At 40.8% G+C, this 16,221-nt stretch overlaps 1 protein-coding gene across 1 annotated transcript in view; it reads left to right on the forward strand.

Annotated features, from left to right (window-relative positions):
* PACS1 (phosphofurin acidic cluster sorting protein 1) overlaps positions 1 to 16,221 on the forward strand; it is a gene marked incomplete in the record, with an annotated part of 1,397,033 nt that overhangs the window by 872,040 nt on the left and 508,772 nt on the right.

A 16,221-nucleotide genomic window follows, 5' to 3' on the forward strand; every position in this document is an offset into this window, starting at 1 on the left:
CTTGAACCTAGTTAGTGATCATGGAATAACCAGAAGGGAAACTGGTGCACCACATCTTTGAGTATTTTTAGCTTCTTACCTAGCGATATCAGCCTTGTACCCATTTTTCCAACAGGAGCAGAAAGTAGTATCCACCTTGCATTTCTGGAGTCAACTGGCAACTATCTCTTATAAAATGAGTGGTATCTTATTGCCTGGTTTGCCTTGTTTTAACCAGTTTAAAACTGTTAAGTCACTTACAAACTGTTCCATTTCTTGAGTTGACTGTCAATGACTGTCATCAGCCTGTTGATAGTAAGTCACATCTGTCAGCAGTCCTTGATTTTACAGAATGTCCCAGTTTTCGCTTTAGTAATTTCTTTTTTCAAACATAGTGTTTTAGAACACTCCCTGCATCCCCACTCGTGGTGCACATTTTACATTGGTGGCTAGCTCTTCTTCATGCACACACCAAATAAAATTATACTAGCATTAAACTTCTTTTAATTAGTCTGACTTTAACAGCAGAATTAGTCTATTACCAAACTTTACAGTATCTTTTTACCTTACACTGACTGTCGTATAGCAATAACAATCCTTTCTCTTTCTGCTGGATACACACTTTTCATTTAAAAGTTTCTTCATTATGATAGTAGCTTGCTCTCACTATGGCCATTTCCCCCATAATCTTTAGATAACATCACTGACACACTTTCATACTTGTACCTCTTTTTGATGGAAAATTCTGTTATATCCTTGTTGCAATTGGTTAGACTTGCTTGTTGGAAATTCACATTCTATGTCATTCATTTTCTCTATTAGTACTTTTATACTAGGTTCCTGCATTTTTTAGTTATGTCCTTTTTGCTTCTATCAGTATTAGATATACAAGACTCTTAACATGTAAGGGTTTTTTAAGCTGTCCAGCTTAAATAATCTGTTTTTTTGCATCTGCCATTCGACCCTTACTGTAAACTGGGGTAACACTTATTGTTCCTTATGGAACTTCAGCAATTTATGGTATTTCTAGATAATGTGTTGCTGTTTACATCTCCAGCAAATTTGGCTTCCCTGAATACATTTTTCAACAGTTTGTATGGAGCATAAAAGTACTTGTGCTCTCATTGTCCACAAGTTGAAGAGTTCCTCGCTTTTTTCGCTGTTGTTCCCTCATGACTGCCCTGCCCTTCCTCCAGATGGCACTGCTTGTTTCTCCAGCTCAGATTGGAACTGGTGTGCCTTCTGTATGTAATCTGCATGTTTTTCTGAAATTATTAAACTCTGCCATTGCCACCTCTCCATCCACAAAAGCTTTTACCTCTTTTAGGATAACTGGATAGACCTGATGAAATTTCATTCGTATACAGCCTTGTATGCTTTATAACTCGTCCCTCTTCTGCCTGGTTCCCAATGAGTGGCTTCGAGAACTTGGAACACAAGCACCTGTAGTAGAACCATACTCGGGAAGGTTCCAACTTAGACAGTGCAACCTGTTGGAAAGGGTACAGAGGCTATAGAAGTTAGGAAGGAGGAAGAAAAGTAATTTCTCCCTGATTGATGATTAATGTCTTGGTGGGGGTGGGTAGGTGGGGATGGAAGAAAGTCTTTAGTTTGAGTGATGGTTTCAGTGCACTACAAAGGTCCCTTTTGATCCACTTTACTAGGACACGTGAACATAAGCTCATTGTCAGTATTTCAGGGAAAAAACAAAAAGCTTCTGTTGGTGACTAGGCTGCCTGTACCATGTATATAGCCTCTCCTAGACATAATTCTCCAGTAGTACTCTTAACTGACTACTGAAGGCTAGAGGATAAGTACTTTGAAAAAGGTAAAATAAGTTTTAACTGTCATTCCCCAAATGAAAGTGGCTCTTCTATCATGTGCTTGCTGGAACACATTGCCAGGCTTCTGTTTTATCCATTTAACCATTTTTTATGCTTCTCTGGTATTAAAAAAAAGAGAGAGAATGAAATCTGTTTTCCGTTTTCATTGCAGGGAGATTTCTTTGTTACAGAGTGAATCTCTTAGACCCAAATAATCAATATTATTTTCTTCTAGATCAAGGGTAGGCAATATCCAGAATCATAATATCATAGTATTACTTTTTTCACTTTTTTAACAAGATTGTTTGCAAACGTGAGCAGATTTGTTGACTGTAATTAATGAGAAGTACAGATAATTCATTTAAAATATATGTGCATAGTCAACCTAATCACCCTAATAGTTTGTGCCTGGGATGTGAACAATCTTTCAAGAAATCTAGACATTTTGCACTCAGCTTAAAAGCATTTTGCCTGCTCATGGTCCTGATCCCTTCTCCAGTAAGATACAATTGCTTATTTGTTTGGAAGTCAAAGGAGACTTTTATAGCTAGGATATTAATTCATTACAGCCAAGTGCACTTCCAGGAATTTCTGCAGTTACCTCCTACTGCACCTCTAGGCGTCAAATATTACTTGTTCATATTTGCATTAATAATTCCAAAACCATGCTACATACAAGGTATCAGAGTATTTTATCTTGTAGCATACATGATGGCAAATGCAATTGTATTGATATCTGACGTCTGTCAATGAGCATTTGTTAGAACTGTAAGGTGATGACTTCATTTTTTTCAAGGTCAAACCACACCCACTAGGAGTTAAAGGTACAAAAGAGCTGTACTGGAGGGATTGAGTTAAAGAGGTCATTTCACAGCAGAAAATTATATTACAAGTTCATGAAACAGAATAGTCACAGTGTTGGAGTGTTTCACTGATGGCAGTGCTTTCTAGGCTATGTACACAGCAGCTTCTGGCTCTCCATTTCCACTCCCAAGCTATGTAATGATCTTGTAGTATGCCCAGATATTTCTATTAATTTAAAGACATACTTCTTGGTTAATTTGGTGCCATCTCGAATGAGAAGTAAACTTTGGATCCGATTCCAGTGGACTTCTGCAGGGAGTAACTATTTGGCACAGTTCAAAATTTTTATCCTGAACTACACGTTGGTTTCTGAGGATATATCCAGACCATGCACTGTCCAGTTCTTTTTTGTTTCACTTATGTACAAGAGAGCTTTCACACAAATTGCCCTAAAATGTTGGAATAAATTGCCAGAAAGCATCAGCGTGGTCAGTGACTTAAAACATTCAAGACAAAAGTTGAAAAAAATGTCTTCAAAATTAGTCCAAATGCAGGTGCTTTATGGGTACTGGTAAATGTATACTGCTGTGTATGTTCAAACCATGTCCTAAGATTTGCAAAACTGTTTGCAATATGCACGTATGTAGCTTTATTTCTGATGCCAGATGCATAGGAAATTTTAAAATGGTTCACTATTTATTTTAAATTCATTTTTCTGTGTTCATATTAGTAGTGTTTTATTGTGACAATCTTCTATCACCGCAGTTAGAAATCAAGATGCAATGTTTGTATCTTAGGATCTGCATTATAAATCAATGTACAATGCTCATATATACAGTCCTTTGTATTGTAAACTTCCATGCTGCAACTTACATTATTTGTATTGTATACTTCCATCTTTCATCTTGTTACTCTGGGACTTGGCATTGTGGGTGTGGAGGGGCACCATTAAAGAGTACAGTTTTGATACCAGCACCATCGCCCAGACAGGCATTTCATAGCCATATGTTTTCTTCAGTGTGCACTCCATTTTGTTCTAGTGCACTGTTTCCTGTAGCTCCCCATTATCACCTTACATGGTGAATTCAGGTTTTCCTAGCGCCCCATTTCCTGACACCTAGCTCCTCTTCACCTTACACAGTGAATCTAGGCTTCCCCTTCTGGGACTAAAATTGGATATTTCTCTCCTTCTTGGAACAGTATTGTGAGGATCCAGAGGTTCTTGTTTCTGAAGACAGTAGACTCCCACTGTAGCAGTCTCTCTCACAGGTCACCTCATATGTGCATATTTATCTGTTGTGTCTTCAGCAGATAAGCACGTTAATATTTAATTACCCTCTCCCATACCCCTGGATAACTGCAATTGTTAATATTCATTTGCAGACTTTTTGCATTTTTGCATGTTCATTTTACTATGGATATATTCAAGTACTTTTACATCTCTGCCAACACCTTTTGAGTCTTCGGTTTGGGGGGCTTTCCTTACCAGTCTAAGCTGAAGCTCAATTTCCTCACTGGGAGAACTGAAGATGGTTTGAGCCATGTTTCAGGTCTATGTTTAACTGTCGAGTAACATTTCCATTGAACAGCTAAACATCTAACTCTAACCATCGAACGTTCATTCAGTGAACATTCATTTCAGAGAACAGGAAAATAACTAGTTAGCCCTTTAACTCACTGTAGTGCGGTCTTGGAGTTGGTGTATACAGTTAGTGGGTGTGTTGGGCAAATCTCACCACCTGGGTAGGTTTAAATGCAGCATTTTGTGAGACAAGGAAGTGTTAACTAACTAGTTACTTTACCTGGTGAAAAAATGATCACTCGCTTAATGAACATTCGATGGTTAGGGTTTGATGTTTAGCTATTTGATGGAAATGTTATTCGATGGTTAAACATAGACCTCCCCCATGTTTCAGATATGAAGTGGCTACTATAAGACCATTAATGCTACATGATGCAAATTGAGGATGGACCCAAATCCAGTAGTGGGTGCTGCTGGAAGAAAGAAAATTTACAACTACTAAAGATGTTAATAAAAGTAAGGATTCTTAGATTTTATGAATAAGTACATATCTCCGTCTCAGAAAAGGAGTGCTGAAGCAGGCAAATCACCGGATAGGAAAAATGTTATGTTTAATACAATTCACCAAACAAAATAATTAAAACTCATAAAATAAAAAAACAATAGTAAATAAGCATCAAAAATTAAGCGAGTTTGTCCCTCCTTGGGGACTTCATCAGAATGACACATCTAATTATACCACTTCCTTTTATAACCTCTAAACCACCATGATTAAATAAAGTAAAGACTCCATCATTAAAATCTTATAAAATATGCATTAATATAAATGTACTGAAAGGTACATCAAATGCCCACATCATGAACAAACTCTCACAGAATCCTAAGTATAAAATAACTAAAAGGAGGAAAAGGTGAATATAAATATGAATATACGTATCTCTGTCTCAGTGATCTGCTGTTAAGACGAATATTCACTCAGCTGTACTTTTCTCTGCAAACTGATATTCCTCCTAAATGTTTTAAATCTCTGAAGAAGTTTTCTAGGTCAGGTGTTTATAGCCTGTCAAATTCCGTCTTGTACCTGAGTGATTAAGCTGTTGCCATATCCGATGTGGGGAGGTTGTACACAATGTTGTTATATGTTTCCAGTATCGAATATATTTTAATGATGAAAGTAAATGCATGTTTCTTGTTCTGCGCATGCTAGAGCCCTGAGTTTGCTGCTTTTCACTGCAGTTTAGCAAAGTAAGCTTTTTTCCTTGGAAATTAAAATTATTAATTTCTTAATCACTGGGTCTCAAATTTCTCCAAATTTACACATCTGTTTTTCAAAATACCATTTCTATAAATCTGTTATGCTGTTTGGTCAAGAAGACAGGAATGGTTTAAAGGGACAGCCTTTTACTGATAATGTGTTCTTCAAAAACTGGGAACATGTGTTTTTGCTTGGTGATCATTTTGGGATCAATTTCTTTCCCATTTTGCATTTCTTTATCATCATGCAGGAGAATTTTGAAGCAGTTAGCATTACTAAAAAGCTTATTCCTGTTTGAGGGGGTATCTGTGTGGAGCCTTCATGTTTTTCCTTTGTCCAGATGCGTTTTTTTTTCTGAATGATGTGTACACAAAGATATATTGTGAACTTGCCTGTCCTGTAAGTTACCTATAGATATGTATGTGTGTGTGACTATGTGTGTGCATCTAGAGACTGGCTCTTTGTTTTGTATCATTTACTTGCTGGTGTAGTTGCTGGCTCCCTAGGAAGGATAAAGTGATTATTACAGAAGGAATGGTTAAAGAAGTGTGTGTACAACTTGAGTCAGCTTCTGCTTTCTGGGTTTGCAAGCTGGCAGAAACCAGCGACTTCCAAAAATAGTCAGGAAGAAAGTGAAGTTTGGCTTCAACTTCATGACCAAAGTAATCCTGAATGTTATTTATTTTGCTGTTTGTTGACTGAATAAGCCCAATGGACAAATTGCACCTTTTTAGGAGTGACCCAGAGCACTTTGTGGTTAAGTGACTAGCTAAGACTCGTATAGGCAAATGAAGGTTTAAAGAATCAAACCCTGTACCCTGGACAAAGGAAGCAGCTCATTAACAGGTCAGAGCTTTAGTCCTTTAAGCTAACTGCCAGAATCTAAACTGTCTAAAATCTGATACCTTTTAAGATCAAAAAGACATGAGATAAGGAATACACTGTTGAATTTATTCCGACATAAACACAGAAGTAAAACGCAAAGCTTTCGAGCAAAGCTCTTTCTCAGTGCATGAATACTGGTGAATCGGTGAGCTCATTTATAGTTCAAATTAACCAATAAAAAGCACATTAAGTCACATGACCAATTATAATTTAAACCGAGTTCACATATATGCCTAAAAAAAGTCTGATGGATAAAAACACCTTTATAAACACACACATATGTAGAGACATAACCAGCCAGGAAAAATAAAAATAAAATATACTCATGTTTTAATGTTAATATAGGTTTCAAACTATTCTGACTATTCAGCCCAGGACTAACAGATGCTCTAAAAAAAACCTTCCATTTACATTCCGCCAATTCAGTAGCAAGCTTAATATCACTTCCCCGTTTTGTTGTACCTATTACCTGAATAACGTGAAACTTAAACCTGTGCATATCCCTCATTGCTTGAATATGTTTAAATAATGCATTAGTATCAATGCCTCTCCTAATCTCTGACATATGAGAACAAATCCTTTGTTTTAATTTTAAATTAGTTTTTCCTATATAAAAAGATGAACAGGCCACACAATTGGCAAGATATACAACATTCTCAGTCTGACAGGTTGCATATGTACGAAACTCCAAATTATTCTTTGAAATAGGATGTACAAAAAGTAACTCAGTGTTAATCACATCACAAAAAGTGCAGTTGAGACAAGGGTGAGTTCCGTTAATGGCTGTAGACAGACATTTAGTACCACTAAAGGAACTTACCCTTGTCTCAACTCTTGTGTGTGTTTATAAAGGTGTTTTAATCCATGTTTTATTTATCAGAGATTTTTTTTAGGTATATATGTGAACTCGGTTTAAATTATAATTGGTCATGTGACTTGGTGTTTTTTATTGGTTAATTTGAGCTATAAATGAGATCACCGATTCACCAGTATTCATACATTGAGAAAGAGCTTTGCATTTTATTTCTGTGTTTGTGTCTGAATAAATTGGTGCTGCTTATATTGTTGAGTACTTCAGTTCTCAAACAAACTTTTTTCTTTGCATATCTTTTAAGATCCATAGTTTCATAGCTATTAAATGTGACGAGGGAAGTTTTTTATGCCTATAGAATGTACAATCCTTCAAACTTTCAGGACACACATATAATTGGTGTTTCTTTTCTGTGGCTGAGACAAAATATTTTTTGGGGACAGGCTTTAATTAAGATATTTTCTGTTGTGTGGCAGGGCTAAATAATTGCTTTTTATTTTAGGACAGGCTTACATTACGACTTAAATCACATTAAATGGCAGCTGCCTTTTGTGGTTTTTTTTTTTTTTTTTTTTTGCTGCTATTTGATTTTAAAAGAACATTCCTAAACAGCATGCTGATAGAGAAATTGCTATCTGTCTCCTAATTCGCTGTCATTAGTTCACATATGGTGAACATGATGTTCATCGTGTTTCACTGTTGCAGTCATTACACTTGGGTTATCCTGCTGGCAGGCTACTCGCAGTCGGCATGAAGTCCTGGTCCGGCGTCTGTTGCTGTCACGTCTTCCCTGACGTCAGTGCACCAGGGGTATAAAAGATGCAGTCGACACCATTTTCTTCAGTCTTTCTTGCTGTGCGGTGCCCGAAGCAAAAGCAGTTCGCAAGTGCCAGTCGGCCAACTCCTGATATTTTCGAAATCGAATTTCAGATCCGAAGTCTTCAGTAAAGCTAAGTACTCAATTGGGGAAACTTTTTTCTTGCTCCAGACCGATGTCAGAAAAAGTTAACAGTTGTATTTATTGTGGGAAGCAAATACCTCATAAGGATTTTCATTCTTACTGTATGCCTAGGCCCTGATCACGACGTTGCTAGCTGTTTCTTTTGTGCTAGATTTAACCAACGCACTATTAAGCATTGGTACGATTTTGCCTATCATTACTTTGGCCGGAGATTTAATTATATAATGCCGTTGGAACAGCCGATGACTGGAGTTTATAAAAAGCGCAAGGAAAAGGAAAAGGACAGGCATCTGAGGTCCAAAACAGACGACGAGGCCTCCGCTAGGCCAGTCGCCGGTTCTCAGTGAGGCGCTTTCGCAGCCCCTGACGCCTGCTACCTCAGAGCCACAGGCCGCTTCTGACTCCCACGTGGAGACAACTAGGCCTATGGATACTCAAGGTACTGGACACTTGGAAACTATTCCCTCAGATGGGTCCGGAGCCGCTGAGCAGGCATCGGCTTCTGAGGGTGTTTTCAGACCTACACAGTTATATGTCAAGCCAACCTCAGCTTCCAAGGCAAAGAGTAAAACATCTTTAAAGACAAAGAAACAAGTACATCTGGACAGACTTCCATGCCTAAGAAACAGATGTTTAAAATGGCTGAAGACCTAATTACTTTGATCAGGGGTTCCCATCCCCCTCCTGATAAGAGGCCTAGGCAAGACACAGAATATGATTCTTCTGATCAGGTTTCCATTTCCTCTGACTCCTCTTCAGAACAGGGATACTCTCTTCCTCCCTATGAGGATTCTGATGCTGAAGAATCTATTCCTTCAGCCTCCCCTCCTGAGGATTATTCTTTTGGGGAAACCCTGCATACCATGAGGGAGCATTTTCACTGGGAGAGCCAAGATTACTCCAAATCTAAGAAAAGGCTCAGAGACTTTCTTTTACTACCTCTTGCTATTCCGCCTGTTCTAGACATTGTAGATTGTGTTTTCAGAGTTCGGCCTGTCTCCTGACTCTTTACTCCCTACACCTGTTAAGCCAGACAGATACTACAGGGTTCCAGATTCTCATAAATTTCTATATAAAAACCCTGCTGCTGACCCAGAAACTATATCTCAGGATCCCAAAGGGGTCAAGGCATCCACTGCAAAAAACCCTGTCCCCGCTGATAGGGATTCTAGGGCTCTGGACAGATGGGGGAAAAAAAGTTTGCACTTCTGCTACCTTGGCTATAAGGGCTTAAATTGTCAGTTTCATATGATTAAATATCAGCAATACTTAATGTCACTGCTAAAACAGAAAATGTTGACAAATTCTGAATGTTCTGAAAACAAGGAAATGCACCATTTATTGCATGCAGCTGAACAAGTGGGAAAGCATACCTTGCAATGTGGTTTTGATTCACTGGATGCCTCTTGCACGGCTACTGTTACAGAATCTGCCTGATTATGTTAAAGCAAAATTATTGGATGCTCCATTACACCATGATACTTTATTTGGTGTTACGGCAGAAGAGGTGTTGAAGAAAATGGAGGATAAAATGAAATCTATGCAGACAGTAAAGGATTTCTTACAGGTACAGCCACCCAGATTTAGCAGGAACTGGCCTTCTAAAAATTGGTCCTTTCCAGTGTCAGACAGGCCACAAAGAGGCAGATACAGACACCCTAGAGGCAGATCCCAGCCCCAAGGCTCATACAGGCCTAAACAATGGGCTGCTTCTACCTCCAAAAGCGGAGAAGACAAATCACAGCCTTATAGGAAACAGTCCCAATGACTTTCCTCTGCCAGTGCCAAGCACTTATATTTTGGCAGCACTCTTAGGGGGAAAACTAGCACTTTTTTCACAAAATTGGCACATGATCACCCAGGACAAATGGGTCTTGAATATAGTGTCTCAGGGCTACAGGTTCCACTTTCACACACTTCCAAAGGCAAAAGGTATGCCAGACTTGCCACACAATCAGTGGGCAGAGGCACAAAAGTAAGTTTCATCGCTCATGGACATGAAGGCTATTCAGCAATTACCACAGCAGGAGCAGGGACAAGGATTTTACTCAAGACTTTTCTTGGTACCCAGAAAGGACAAAGCATGGAGACCAATACTGGACCTGTCTATTCTAAACACTTTTCTGGACATTCCAAAATTCAAAATGTTGACTCTGCAGCAGCTTCTGCCCATGCTGGGCAAGAAGGCTTGTAACTTTGGACCTCAAAGAGGCATACCTGCATGTCCCAATCAGACAATCTTCCAGAAGATACCTCAGATTCATAGCTGTCTCAATCACTACCAATTCTCTGCACTGCCCTTTGGCTTATCTACTGCGCCCAGGGTCTTCACAAAATGCCTGGCACCAGTAATTGCATTTTGCAGACAAAGAGGAATCCAAATATGGTCCACAGATGGTATGTGGAAATTTTAAGCTCAAAATGTTTGACATAATTCTGTGCACTTGTTACATTGTTAAAAGTAATAAAGTAATGTTAAAAGTAGCTCTCTTTTCTAGTATCACTTGTGCAGAGGGCCTTTCACGTGGCATTTGCCAAGTTTAGCGTGTGTGTGTGTCAGGCCGACTTACTTTTGGCCTTTATAGTCCCTATTCTCATTAAAGTTTGTAGTGTTTTTTGATATTTAGAATACAATAATTGTTTGGTGTGCTTTCTTTTTGGGTTCCTATTACGTTGTCGAATGACAACAATGTCAAATGCTCAGAAGAGTGAAACCGCCGCATATCGAAGTTCATATTGCGGGATTGCAGTACAGTGAAGATTGGAATATTTGCCCTTTCCTCACTGTAGTGTGATCTCGGAGTTGGTATATATATTTAGCAGGGGGTGTGGGGGGCACAGCCCCCCACAATAAAAGTTTCGATATTTGGCAGTTTCGCTCTTCTGAGCGACATTGTTGTCATTCAACAACGTAATATGAACCCTTTCTTTCTTTTTATATATATATATATATATATATATATATATATATATATATATATATATATATATATAAAATTGTGTAACTATTTAGATAGTTAAAATAGTTCTGTGGTATACAAATAAGAATTTGCAGTGTCCTTTGACATTTAGTTTAGAATAGTCATTGGTGTGCCTTCTCTTATATAGATATATTTAGTAGTGTGTGGTTATTCAAGTAGTAAATAGTTGAACTACTTCTGTGGTAAATCATTACCAATAAGAGTTTCCTGTTATTGTCTTTGTGTGAGAGTATAATTCTCAGAAGACTTGTTTAAGTTAGAGAGCCTTTAGCCGGTTTTAGTTAGAGGGTTTAGTATTGAGTGTGTGTGAGGGCATAATGTCAAAACAGAAGGAGCAGAATGATCAGAAACCTTCGGGTTTTAATAAATGCTCTAAATGTTCCCAGAAAATGTCCTTTACTGATGGACATTCGGAGTGTGTCTTCTGTCTAGGACCACTCCACTTACAAGAATCTTGCTCGATTTGTCATGCATTTAGTTCTAGGGTCTTCCAAGATAGAAAAAACAAATTGATTTTGAGGGGCATGATAAAATCTTCCTTTTAAGAAGCCATAGAAGATGGTCAGAGTCCATCAAAATCTTCGGCTGGTGAAAACATTTCTAAGAGGTCTTCCTCTACTTCGAGCACGTTGGAACCATCCACTAAGCTTCCTAGGATGTCTCCCACAGACACTCAAAAATTTTACCCAACAAAACCTGCTGCCTCAACTCCACCCTTATCGGAACCAAGAACAGTTCAAGTTCGGAGCCTCTCCCCGGTAAAGGGAGACGTTATCTCCGACTATCAGGTCTCCCATATTATATTCTACACTGTTGGCACCATCCTCTCGATCCTCAAGAAGCCTATCAGATGATGATATGGATCGCTTGGTGCAGAGATTGTTTAAGACACCGGCGATAGCCAGACTTTTATCGGATCCGACTCCAAGAAGTTCGGAGCCGACTGGAACCATTCTCCTGACTTCCATTCCTCCGACCCCAGCGGTGGTTTTGGTGTCTGAATGCTTGGAACTCATAGTGGTGGAGCCGTTGGAACGCGAGAACCATATTGTCTTCTTCGGGGCCAACTTCTCTGACTGCCTCGGTACCATCTGAGATGTCTAGGAGTCAACACTTGCTGGTTGGGTACAGTCGAACCGAAGCCTTTTCAGTTATGAACTTGCCTCTTGGGACCTTGGCTCAGGTGAGCTTGGCTCCTGCCTCAGCTTCGGAGCCACCCCCACCCCGTGGTGCCGGGAGCATCACCAGACTCCTCGCTGCCTGGAGTTCTTTCGCAGCATGGAAGGGGGGCCTTTGCAGCTATGAAGAGAGCTCTGTCTCCAAAGACATCCTCACTACCAGATCCAACCATTCCACCCCCAAAAGCTCCGGTGTCTCTCCCCACACAGACGATTCCACAAAAGCATAGAGAGACCCTAAGCCTCAGGATCCCCCATCGGGTAAAACCCTATCTTCCAAAACCCCTCCCCGGAGTGTCCCACTGAGGAGGTCCCTAGGAAGAAACTATGCAAGAGGAAGCATATCATCTCCCAGGATGAGTCAGTTACATCGGATACGAACCTCGAGGAGTCAGAAGGGTCCCCAAGGTCACCCTCTGAGGATGTCTCCTTTGCAGACATCCTAAAGATCCTAAAACAGAGAGGTGGCTGGAATCCCATCAACCCTTCTGATGAGGAGTCCATATACCTAAAGTCTTTAGGATCTCTACTTTCATCCACCTGGGTATCTCTGCCTTTCGATCAACTCATGGACTTTGTCAAAAGGTGTGGGAGGTTCCAGATTCAGTGGAACCTGTCCCTAGGACACCCATTAAATTCATTACTGCACCAACAGACAAAACCTTTCTGACCAAAGGAGTACCTGTGGATGCTATGGTGGTGGCAGCGGACACTAAAAAGGAGTTGTCAGAAACTTCGACATCTGTCTGTCCCCCAAATAAAGAGTCGCGTACGGTGGAGAGGTACGGACAGCGCATGTTTTCGTCAGTGGCCTTTACCGTTAGGTCGCTGAACTACCTTACACATTTCACGAGACTGCAGAGAGATCTCCTGAAGGAGCTTGGAGATGCTGTCCAGGGTACAGTAGCTGCGGGGGGTAGCAGGTAAAGTATCCTCCCAGCTTCCTACCCTCAATTCAGTGGTTAACTCTTCCATGCATCTTGTATCCTATGCAGCCAGTGGAGCGAGTAGATCAGTGGGTTCTGGAATTGCCCTCAGACGTCATTCCTGGATGCACTTATGTAATTTTGTGGAACCCTTTAAGTCATCCTTTGTCAATACCCCTTTGCTGGCTCATCTTTGTTTGGGCCTGAAGTCAAAGAAATGCTTACCTGGTGTGAGTCTAAAGTCAAAGAAACGCTTACCCGGTGTGAACAAGAAGGGAAGATTCTCTCTGCTGTGGGAGTCCTTTTTTCCACCCCTTCTAGACCCTATCCCAAGGGTCAAAATGGTGGGAAAATGTGGTTCCGGAAATCCCAGAGGGTCTTTCAGGACACACAGGGTGAACCTTCCTTCAGGGGCAGAGGAGGAGGTAATAATGGAAGACGCCACCCACACGGCAGAGTGAGTCCACAGAACCAGGGAGACTGAGAATCATTCTTCGACAAACCCTGTCAGCACTCCTGAAAGTAGGCCCAACTGTCCCTCTCTGGAGGCAGTTGGGGGATGCTTGTCTTTGCACCCACAAGCCTGGCAAGACCTAACAAAAGACGAGTGGGTGCAAAGTATTATATCTGGAGGCTACACAATCCCCTTTTCAATGCTATCCCCAAAAATAAAAAGGATCCTGGATGTTCCACCCTGTCACAGGGAACAAGCAACCTTAGAAATTCAAAGGTTGCTGCAAAAAAATAGTCATCCAACCAGTCGCAGCAGACCAGATAGGATTCGGAACTTACTCAAGGTTCTTTTTACTTCCAAAAAAGACTGGACTGGAGACTCGTATTGGATCTTAGCAGACTAAACAAGTCAGTAAAAAAGATAAAGTTCCGAATGGTCATGCTACAGTCAGTACTTCCCTTTTTAGGGAAAGACAATTGGATGTGCTCTATAGACGTCCAGGATGCGTACTACCATATAAAGATGGACAGACCATCCAGGAGTCATCTGTGCTTTCGGCTGGGAGCTACTCATTATCAGTTTCGAGCTCTGCCCTTTGGCCTCACTACAACCCCCAGAGTGTTCTCCAAATGCATGGCAGTAGTTACGGCTCACTTGAGGTGTCTAGGATTCTGGGTGTTTCCATATCTAGACGACTGACTCCTAACCGCCACCACGAAGCACCTACTTACAAGAGACACTACCCTGAAACTATGTGCCCAGCTAGGGATTTCAGTAAATTATGAAAAATATGCCTTATTGCCATCAAAACATGTCTTTATAGGCATAGAAATAAACACAGAAACTATGGTAGTCAAGTTGCCTTCAGAGTTCAGTCTCTTCAACTACAGACCCGGGACCTTTTTTCCAAGACAAAAATACAAGCAAGGACAATCCTGAAAGTATTAGAGACAGTGGCAGCCAGCAAGAGCAGGGATTCCTCTAGCAAGGTTACACATGAGAATCCTCCATTGGATGCTTTTCACCCAGTGACCCATCTCATAACCCTGACGGAGTCCTGCAGGAAAGCCCTTAGCTGGTGGCCTCATTCTGACCAAGTAACAATGGGTTGTGTAATTTTCCCGCCTTCTTCGGTAGCCACAGTGATCACGGATGCTTCCCAGATAGGGTGGGGGGGGGGGCATTATCAGGGAAGAACAGCCCAAGGCAGACACTTGGCAGGATCACGAGGTTCCTTTGTATATCAGTATACTAGAGGTAAGAGCGGTTCTGATGGCTTTGCAGGCGTTCCAAGACTCTCTTCCGACTGGTATGGTTGCAATACAGTTGACAATGTCAGTTGTGTGGTACACAAACAAAGAGGAACCAGATCTTACCCCCTTTGTCTGGAGGCCCTGAGAGTATGGCAGTGGGCGACGTCCTCCCATTGTTTTCTGATAGCAATGCACTTCCCAGGGAAGTCCAATATGATAGCGGACAAACAAAGCAGAGCGATTCTGATGCCACACGAGTGGTCCCTAAAGAAAGAAGTAGCAGATATGATTTCCCACAAATGGGGCCAGCCTTGCTGTGATCTATTTGCCACAGCCATGAATGCAAAATTCAGCATCTACTTTGCCTTAATCCCCCCTCCAAGGGAGTTCTCAAGGGATGCGCTTATACACAATTAGCCTCAGGGGATCCTTTATGCATTTCCACCCTTTCCTCTAAACCCAAAGTTCTTCAAAAAGCCAGCAGCCTGGGAAGGACCTTGATTCTTAATAGCCCCATACTGGCCTCATTAAGTATGGTTCCCTTTCTTGAAACCTCATCTTCTGGAGGAGACATGGATTCTGGATTCAGTGCCAGACCTCCTGACGCACTCATTGGGGGCTCTCCACCCATCTCTTCATTCCCTGAAATTGACAGCATGGCTGCTCCGATTCCCAAGATAACCAGGGTATATAACCTCACCCCTGAAGTCCAACATATCCTAGTTTCTTCTCATAAGTTGCCAACAAGAAAACTATACATTAGCAAAGGGAAAATGTTTTCTATCTGGGCTGTTAAAAATCAAATTGACCCATTCTCAGCACCCCTTTCATCTGTTTTGGAATTTTTAGCTAAGCTTTTCAGTGAGGGAGCAGCTGCAGCTACTATTAGAGTTCAGTTGGCAGCAATGTCAAATTTTTATAGTGGAAATGCAGGTCTGAATATCATGTCTCATAAACTTTTGAAGGCCTTTCTCAGAGGGACAGACTTATTAAGATCACCAATAAAGCCACCTCTACCACCGTGGAATTTAAATTTTTTGTTATCGCGCATTATTCTTCCCCCTTTTAAACCTGCTACATCATGTAGTTTGAAGTTTCTTTCTTGGAAAGTTCTGTTTCTAGTAGCAATTACATCAGCTGGAAGAGTGTCAGAGCTACAGGCCTAACCTATGAAACCTCCTTACCCGGTATTCTGTAATGATAGGGTTTCATTACGCACTAACCCTTCATTCATACCAAAAGTGTGTTCAGAATTTACTCTAAATCAATCCACAGAGTTACCAGTTTTTCCCCCCAAGTATGGCAATAAGGCAGAGTACATTCTTCATCAGCTGGACGTCCATAGACAGCTGCTTTTTTTACTTGCACAGGACAAAAGAATTTAGAAAA

The sequence above is a fragment of the Protopterus annectens genome, chromosome 6.part1, assembly GCF_019279795.1.
Source record: "Protopterus annectens isolate FY-2018-M chromosome 6.part1, PAN1.0, whole genome shotgun sequence".
Classification (NCBI taxonomy): Eukaryota; Metazoa; Chordata; order Ceratodontiformes; family Protopteridae; genus Protopterus; species Protopterus annectens.